Source organism: Pimephales promelas, chromosome 23 (assembly GCF_988280905.1).
Source record: "Pimephales promelas chromosome 23, fPimPro1.hap1.1, whole genome shotgun sequence".
Taxonomy (NCBI): Eukaryota; Metazoa; Chordata; class Actinopteri; order Cypriniformes; family Leuciscidae; genus Pimephales; species Pimephales promelas.
The window spans coordinates 16,271,878-16,282,400 of NC_142791.1; the positions used below are offsets into that span (position 1 = coordinate 16,271,878).

General features: G+C 37.2%; 1 pseudogene; it reads right to left on the reverse strand.

Moving 5' to 3' along the window:
• Positions 1-3,479: 3,479 nt before the first annotated feature.
• On the reverse strand, positions 3,480-9,373 carry LOC148969429 (uncharacterized; annotated as a pseudogene).
• Positions 9,374-10,523: the final 1,150 nt, after the last annotated feature.

Consider the following 10,523-nt stretch of genomic DNA (forward strand, 5'->3'; position numbering starts at 1 on the left):
CACAAAGTGCTAACGTTAGCTATCCATATCGACACATTTGAGCAAACATACTTCGAATACTAACATAACATTAAGAAATAAAGTAATTGGTTAATAAAGCACAATTACCTGTCGAGAAGAAATGTTGCAAGCTCTGCATCCAGCTTAAACCCAAATAAATCACATAATTCTCTCCATTGTTTAAATGCCGTTCTGGTGTGTTATCCTGGTTTTATTACGGGCATGGTCGGTTTCTTTCTGTACTTCTTTTTTTTCAGCAGTTGTTCTCTTTTCCTGTGTGGTTTTTGACCTCCTCGCTCTTGAGGTTAACTGAGGAATTGGAAACTTTTCCACCATCACTCTTCGCTACTGCGCGAAATTCAGGCGTGTGCATGTGATTGACTAATGCATGCACGACTTGTGATTGACGGTCATATCTCACACCCCCCTGCGCTGATTCAACCCGATCTCACGAGAATTCGTATGAATTTTACAAGGTGGCTAATGGTGGCGACCTCACTCGTACGAATTAGTACATTTTTGCTAAAACGTACATATTTTACGAATTGGCCAATTCGTATGAATTCGTACGAATGACCCACCCCTGACCCCGCCCCTAAACCTACCCATCACGTGAGTTTGGACAAATCGTACGAATTCGTACGAGTGAGGTCGTATGAATTAGTACGTATTAGCCAATTTTTAATCACTTGTACGAATTGGTCGTGAGATGATTCGGGCTGATTCGACACAATGAACCGGAAGTGGGGGATTTTTGCAAAAAAAAATAATACGCTCCAGGTGGAGTTAGAAGCTCGGTTTTTTTTCTAAAACCACTTTATGTTGTTTCTGTCGGAATATAGTGTTGGAATATATTCGCTGATATGATAAAAAAAAAAAAAAACGTTGCCGACGGCAGCTTTAATGTGGACGGAGATCATTTCTAATACGTAGATAAAACGCTGGTGTGGACGGAGATCGTATTCATTTTAATTCTCCATTTTTAAACAAAAACGCAGTAGTGTGGACAGGGCCTAAGCAGTCTCACCTCATTTCTCTGACAGTTCAGCAGCGTCCGTCCACCAACCCTTCTCCACACTTCTAGTCCTAAACCACTTTACATACAGGTGGGAGTACTATGGGTTCGGGCCGAATTCTGAGCTCGGAGCCCTCCCCCCGGACAGCACGCCAAATACGTATTATACTTTATTCCCTTTAATTGTATGTAAGTGTGAACTCGTGAAACTACCAATGCAACTGCATCTGCTTTTGACGAGAATTATTTGAGGAAAATTGTGACGTGTTTTGTTCCCTGAAGAAAACTCAGGACTACAATGGAGGCGTTTCAAGGAGTTCATAAACACTGACACTGATAAAGAGAATAACTCCCGCTGGAGCGACTTTGTGTTTCATAACTTTGCAGACCTTTTTCGTGCTCAAACAATTCAATAACTTAGGCTCAGGTGAGTCCCACCACCTGGGTGAGGTCTGGAGAATTGTTGATCTCTGAAATGTACTTCTCCTCCATCTTGTCACGACACTATTACAGGATGTAGTGATGGATCAATCCACTGGCTTCACTCTTATTGGTTCTCGCTATCGAATTTCGCTCTTCGTTTGCATTTTATTTGTGCTTCACTGTTGCTCGTGTCAATGGAAATCACCCGCTCTCTAATGAGATGGGATCATGCCTGTATTTTTGAGGAAAAACATTATATAAAACAACTCCAAACAATTATACAGAACACAGTTATTGTGTTGTCTTCCAGAAGTCTTATTAGATTTGTAGCAAGATCTGATATATACTGTTGCGTTATAGTTTTATTTCTTCAAAATACCAATACTTCATACTTTGTGACCTATAAATCAGAATTTAAGCTTGAGTCTTATATTGTGTTTACATATGCGTATAATATGTTTGATGTGGAAAAGTTTAGAAAATTACCTCCATTGTGATGCCATCATGCAGTCACACAATAAACAACGTGCACACGGTATCTCTCACGGTTCAAATTTAAGATTAGTGGAAGTAAACATAACGATTTGTTGAAATATTACAGCATAACAAGCATGCATCTTACACTAAACGGCAAATAATAATACTGATTCATGGTCCTTAGAGATCTTTCATTTCACCAATTCAATTTCACACACAGTTGCAGTCGGTCCCTCAAACACAAAACAGCAGCAAGCATGCCGAAAACAGATACTGCAAAACTATTTAACGCATAGAGTTTTTCCATTTACTTAAAATCACATTCCCCTTTTCTGTCTCAGGAGCCGCAAACATAACACACTGACAGAAAAGCTCCCTTCTGAGAGGAACGCAAACCTCTTTCTAACATTTGAGTCCATATTATTCTGTCGCCATGTGCTTATTTGTTCCTGTCAGTAATACAATATCTCCATGTTAGTGGCAATAAAGTGAGACGAAATAGACTCAACAGATTCTTAACAAGGCATTAGGGGGTCTGTAGGGACTGTTCACACAGAAGTCCATTACTTAGACACTGGGTCATATATCTTTTCCTGCAGATGGCTTTCCCTTTTAAGTGTCACCTGACACCATTGCTTCCACCATCATGGGCTTTGCTTTGCTTTGAAACTACTGTACAGTGGTTAAGACTGCTGAAGTACGCAATACAATGACATAATGCACCAATATTGTACTGAAGTATAAGGCAAGACAAGTAATAGAATTTACAGTGTTTTGTTTAGTAACTGTTTGGAAACATTTGAAGCTTGCAGTTGGGGGTTTAGCATGGATCAGAATCGAGGACAGCGACAACAGATTTTTATAAAAATGAATTTTGATTAGGGCTGTCAAATTATTAATCACGATTAATCACATCCAAAATAAAAGTTTTGTTGTTACATAATATATGTGGGTGCACTGTGTATAATTATTTTGTATCTAAATACACAAACATTCTTGTATATTTAAGAAAAAAAATATTTATATATAAAATATTTATATTTATAAAATATAAATGACATATAAATCTATATACAGTATATACATGAAAATATATACAAGCATGTGTGTATATATATATATACAATAATTATACACAGTGCAGCCACACATATTATGTGAACTAAAACTTTTATTTTGGATGTGATTAATCGTGATTAATCATTTGACAGCCCTAATTTTAATGCATTGGGATTACACTGGGAAAAATGGCGTAGTAACAACATTCATTTTAGAAATCGCTAGGACATTTCTCAAATACGTACAAAGAAGGGGCCAATAACATTGAATTGTAATAAAATCTTTTTTAATTAAACAATGTTTACATTTACGATGTGCATAAACACTTTAAAAAAATTCTTCTTAAGTCAAACAGTAGCTTTTAGTGAGTAACACACATTTCATTATCATTATACATACATCTATTTACATGCATACTTACATACACTACTTGTCCAACGTTTGTGATCAAAAATATGCATTAATGTTTTTGAAAGATGTCTGATTTTCTTACACCGTGTCCTAACTACACGCGATGCGACATGCGGTGATCTTTTCCATGTAAAGCCCCGTTCACGGTAGAGATCCACTTGTCCGACACGACAGTCGCGTGTTGTCGCGACGCCTCCCCACATTTGAACTTTGATGAGCGTTCCTCAAGTTTACCGCTATGAGCGTGGTTTTGAGCCAGCGGCCAGTCTAGAACAGAGGACCATCGAGAGACTTCCCCCCGGCTCTACTTCTATTGGATAGTCGCGGCGCGTTCAACGGAATTATTTTGCGTAAAAATGGGCATTGGCCAGCTTTTTGATGCGCAGCATTTTTCTAAATGAAGCGCCGCCTTCCCAGAATGCTGTATGGGCAAAGTCGCGTGACGTCACCCATAGGAATAAAGCGGAGCGCGGCGCGACAGAAGTGCCGTACGGACAAGTGGATCCGCACCGTCACACTACACGCGACCAAGCGACACGATACCATTCATTTTCAATGGTGAGCGGGTGACTTCCGGCGACAAATCGCGGTCGCGACCGGTGGGGCGTGTCCAGCGACGCGACAAAGTTGAGAAATATTTAACTTTATGCAAATGAAGAGTGATTTTCGCCAGCGACAACCAATAGGAGTGAAGTCAGTGGAGCACGTCACTCTTCAGTGCGAGTCCATTTATATTTAGACCTTTCCTTCCAAAATATTTGTTTGTAGCGTCAATAAAACGTATTTGTTGTCTAACATCCGTGAATGTCACTCACAAACATTACTAGGCAACCAGTAGTTGGAACGCCCTCCAGCACAGCCACTGGCGACCTGCAGCAACAAAGTCGTGTGTAGTGTGAATGCAGCTTTAACCAGAGTTTTTGACCGGACGCAACGGCGACACGCAAAGTTTCTAATTTAGAAACGGTTCCTATTTATGCGACGTCGCGGCTGACAGATCCGCCCACACAGAGATATTACACTGGTTATGAGTACACATATTATTTATTTTAGTTAAAAATAGATCTCTGTGGCACAAACGATAACAGATAATTTACCTCAGATTTTGAAAGCATATAATATAGCGTTCAAAATGAATTCTATGCAAACATACAACTGTACTTCATAACAAAATTAGTCAATGAGTGTATTTTATTAATGTTTTGATTTTTAATAATGTTATTTCTTGATTTGATTATGTCCTTACCCATTTCCAATGCGTGTGCGGGCCAGCAGTGCGCTTTCACGCTGTTCTGAATGGCTGTGAATTTTGATTGACGTGTAGCATCTCACATTCGCGTCGCGTCTAGTGTGGACAGACACACTTGCTGTCGCTGGAATTTTATTGCGCCGCGTGTAGTTAGGACACAGTGTTATAGACCCTTTTACAGTTGGTAAACATGGTGACTTTTTTGTGGGCGGAGCTTAGGTGGAGGCAGAAAGATCCATCTGGCCGCTTCATTAACGCTAGTTAGCAAGGATTGTTAGCTTGTTTTTTAACAATGACTGGAGAAAATCCGATATTATCTTAATGTGTAAGGTCACTCAGTGTCCAGGACCGCGATTGTTATTTCCAAAAATTATTTTTAACGGACGGAACCAGATTGGCCGACCTATAACCGCCTATACGCTCACTCAATGCATGGATGATCTGACAGGATTAACGTACGTTACATCGGTTGAGTGGCCTGACTTCTACACCTACCTTATAGAGAAACTGATCGTTAAGAGAAACTAAGGGCATATAAATCTTTAGATGCCTACATTGTCCTGTACAAGACTTGTTTGTACGATCCGCAGTTCTGCCAAAACAACGACAATGTAAGGAGTGACATTACAGTGCGATTTTAATTATGTGAATATTTTCTAGAAATAAAAGTTCCAGATACAGCATATTCATTTTTCATCAATTCTTGCACCAAACAACACAACAAGATGACATTTAATAATAGTAACAATTATTCAAGCTCCTTATTATGTAGCCGAATCTGTGCTGGTTTGCATTGACCGCCTCCAGTTTTCACTTTGTTTTGCCTCCAGCTAGCGCCGTGACATAACTGTGACGTCGGCGCAAAAGGGGTCTATTCTCACCCAGGGCTGCATTTATTTGAAAAAAAAAAAAAAAAAAAACTGTAAAAAACAGTAACGTTATGAAATGTCATTACAATTTTTACAATTTAAAATAACTATTTTCTGGTATATGGTTAAATGTATGAATTTTCAGCATCATTACTCCAGTCTTCAGGGTCACATCATCCTTCATAAATCAGTCCAATATAATGATTTTATTCTCAAATATTATTGGTGCTCAATTATTAAAACAAATTTTGCTGCTTAATATTTTGTGGAAACTGTAATTTTTCATGATTATGTGATGAAAAAAAAAACTGCATTTATTTGAAATAGAATATTTGGAACATTATAAATGTCTTTATACTGTCATTTTTGGTCAATTTCATGCATCATATGTCACTGAATATCTTTTCCTTCAGTGAACTGTTAACTCATGAATGGCTGCAAATGGATCATTAGGGGTTTTCGCACCAGAGGAACATTTTCATAATTCCTATAACTACCTGCTTTTTACCCACAGCAGGAACTGGAAATGATTTTAGTTCTAGAAAAGGCTTTTAGAGACTAAATTAGCTCTTACTTCAGAGTAGGGTCTAACCCAGCACAACAGGATAGCAGTGCCCCAAGTGTACTTTGATTGGCCGAATGCTTGCCACACAGTTTACATGTACTTACTCTAAGAACATGGAAAACAGCGATAGATGGACCGATGCCGAATTCCAGGAAATTATCAACTGAATCTGTCGCTACTTCCATTTCATCCCATCTTCACTGCTTTCTACAATTCAGACGCATTGACGCATGAAGTCACTGTAAACCGACATTATAGGGGAATAACATCTCTTTTTATCTTTTATCAAAGAATAAAATTGTAAGTGTTTTGAATGACATGAAGGTCAGTAAATAAGACATTTTTAATTACATATCATTTTCATTTGGGAGAGAATTAGTCATTTAAGATGTATTTCCAAGCACATTTTCTATCATGAAATGCAAAGCTTTGGTTAAATAAATAAAATGCCACCATGACAAGACAGACAGACAGACAGACAGACAGACAGACAGACAGACAGACAGACAGACAGACAGACAGACAGACAGATAGACAGATAGATAGATAGATAGATAGATAGATAGATAGATAGATAGATAGATAGATAGATAGATAGATAGATAGATAGATAGATAGATAGACTGTAAAAAAAATATAATTAAAAAACGGTCAAATGACTGGCAGCTACGGCTGCCAAACATAAACCGTAAAATTACAGTAAAATATCTTAATTCAAACCAGAAAAAAACCTGTAAAATAACAGTATTTTTCTGTAAAAAAAAATTAATTAAAAAAATCTGTAAAATTATAGTTTTTGTACTTTATTGTATTTAAGATATTTTACTTTAATTTTACGGTTTTTGTTTGGCAGACGTAGCTGCCAGTCATTTGACCGTTTTTTTATGATATTTTTTTTACAGTGTAGATAGATAGATAGATAGATAGATAGATAGATAGATAGATAGATAGATAGATAGATAGATAGATAGATAGATAGATAGATAGATAGATAGATAGATAGATAGCCTTGCTGAATATCATTGCATGTGTCAAAGACTCAGTGTTGAGACTCAGAGTAGCAGTGTTGATATTGTTAACGGCTGCCGCTGCACAAGAAAATGCTTTTAAAATGATCCCTTTTTAAATCCTCCTACTGATCGTGAGAGCGTGCCAAGTTTCCTTTGCCATTTCCACATACTGACACTAAATCAGGCATTAATTAATTGATAAAATGCAGTGAGAAAGCATCACATTTCCTGATACATCTGCCTTAATCTCTATGCCAATAAACACAAGCTCTAGCCCGATTTTCCACATGGTTGATTGCTCCGCATGGCGCATGGAGCGATTATTCGGTATCTATCATCTTTACAATGCTATAACCATACGTTCATTCTGTCATGTGGTAATAAAGCAGCCTGCTGAACAGCATTCAAGCGCCCAATAAAAGGAGGCACGGTTGCATATTTGTGCGTATAACATATATTTGCATTGTCTTGTTTCATGCTGTTTCATGATCATTTCAAAGCAAACAAGAATATACGCCATTTATTCAGTTGTTTATGTTACTCTCTGCTGAAATGCCTGATACATTCAAATACATTCAAAGGCAACAAAATGAAGTTTGCTATGAGTTCATAAACCAGTGCATAAAGTCTGTGATTTTTTGTGACTGTGTGAACAAAAGAATCTGACACTGAACAATGACTTTGACAAGTCATTTAAACGGCACGGTTTGGCATGCCTTAGGCAATAGAAAGGTTGTGCAGTGGGCTGCAGAACTGGGCTTGCATGAAGAGCAGGGCATAATGGGATAGAACAGGGGCCAGGCAATAAAGTCATCCAGTGCCACTGACTTGTTTGCCAAATTAGGATATATTGTCAATTTAAATTCCCCCAAAGACCTCCCTCCATTATTTGAGTGGACCCTTTCGGTTGTCGTCTGAGGAAACTTTCTTTGTTCTCCTTTAAGATAAAAGGCACTTAATTGCTTCCATTAATTAAGTTCGTCCTTGAGGATTTTCACTCACTCAATTGTGAATGTCTCCGGTGGAATGTTCTTCTCTTATTAAAGTTTAAGTGGCAATTCTGACACTTTTCTGATATACTGCATGGCCATAAGCAGACGAAATGCTAGACGACACTGTAATTATATAGTAATTATATAACAAACTTATTTTCTTTTCAAAATTATGTTGCATAATGTTCAATTACCATTACTTACAATAAAATGAAAAAAAAAATGCTGTTTCAGTAACATTCTGACAATAGACATAATTCCAGATGGTTTAAAAACAAAAATGCGAAGTGATAGTCTTATGTATGAAGTACTTGCTAAATAAATTATTCAGTAAAAAAAAAAAAAATATATATATATATATATATATATATATATATATATATATAAAATTTTATATATAGTTCAGTTTCTGCTCTATGTATATATATATATATATATATATAGAGAGAGAGCAGAAGCTGACACTTGCAGTGTAACACAAGAATGAACCTCATTGGTTCTTGAAAAAGTCTAAACGTGCTGCGTAACATGAGAATGAACCTCATTGGTTTCTTGCTGAATTTCAAATGTGCTATATAACACGAGAATGTACATCATTGGCTCTTGAAAAAGTTCAAACGTGCTGCTTAACGCGAGAATGAACCTCATTGATTCTCGCTGAAGCTTAAACGAGCTGTGTTACACGAGAATAAACCTCATTGGTTATTTAAGTTCAAAAGTGCTGCATAACACGAGAATGAACCTCATTGGTTCTTGCAGAAGCTCAAACATGCTGTGTAACACAAGAATGAACCTCATTGGTTCTTGCTGAAGCTCAAACATGCTGTGTAACACAAGAATGAACCTCATTGGTTCTTCAAAAAGTTAAAATGTGCTGCGTAACACTCGAATGAACCTCATTGGTTATTGTAAGCTCAAACGTGCTGTGTTACACAAGAATGAACCTCATTGGTTCTTGCAGAAGTTCAAACGAGCTGTGTAACACAAGAATGAACCTCATTGTGTTCTTGAAAAAGTTGAAACGTGCATAACATGAGAATGAACCTCATTGGTTATTGTAAGCTCAAAACGTGCTGCGTTACACAAGAATGAACCTAATTGGTTCTTACAGAAGTTCAAACGAGCTGTGTAACACGCGAATGAACCTCATTTGTTCTTGAAAAAGGTAAAATGTGCTGCATAACATGCGAATGAACATCATTGGTTATTGTAGAAGCTCAAACGTGCTGCGTTACACAAGAATTAACCTCATTGGTTCTTTCAGAAGCTCAAACGTGCTGCGTAACAACCGAATGAACTTCATTGGTTCTTGAAAAAGTAAAAAAAAAAATGCTGCATAGCAAGAATAAAGCTCATTGGTTCTTGAAAAAGTTCAAACGTTCTGCATAACTCGAGAATGAACCTCATTGGTTCTTGCTGAAGCTCAAACGTGCTGTGTAACTCGAGAATGAACCTCATTGGTTCTTGCTGAAGTTTAAATGAGCCGCGTTACACAAGAATCAACCTTATTGTTTTTTTTTGTTTTTGTTTTTTCTCACGAAAATGAACCTCAGTGTTTTTTTAAAAAAAAGTTAAAACGACTTGCGTAACAACAATTAATCTAATTGGTTCTTGAGAAAGTAAAAAATGCTGCGTAACACAAGAATGAAGCTCCTTGGTTCTTGAAAAGTTAAAATGTGCTGTAAAACACAATAATGAATCTCATTGGTTCTTACTGAAGCTCAAATGTGCTGCGTAACTCGAGAATGAACCATATTTGGTTCTTGCACGTCAAGCGAACATGCTTGTACTTCCCTTTACCATAACTGATCTGTGAGTTGAATATGTAAATAAAAGCCGAAATCAAATCTGTTCATCATATAAAGTGATCAAGTCTTTTCAGAAAAATTGGACTAAACTGCTCAATTCATATGGATTAGTTTTATGATCTCTATATGATCGTTATGGAGCGTCAAATTGGTAGTTGCATAGCCGTTAACGGAGGGACAGAAATATCTCAGATTTCATCAAAAAGATTTGTGTTCTGACGATTTGGAACGACACGAGGGTGAGTAACTAATGACACATTTTTCAATTTTTGGGTGAACAAACTCTTTAACTGCAATCGAACCCACAGTATCTTTTTAAAAAATCCTCCAGAACAAACAGTCTCATTTTATCATTCTCCACCAGTGTCGCCACAAGAACCCTGTCACTAGACGTTTTATTCAGTAGACATCTGTATGAAGCCAGCTGAGCTAAACACTTCTGTCAGACTGTCGCCCAAAGAAGTTTATGTGGTCCATTCCTTTACTTAGTCAGAGATTTTATGCAAATGAAATACTTATGCATTGATGCATATTGCACTTTGCACCCAAAGCTGTGCAAATATGCAAAATAAACCTCAAGTTTACCAAAAAAGGAACAATGAATAAAACTCCTAAATATTTGAGGCTAGAGAAAACGTGTCAGTG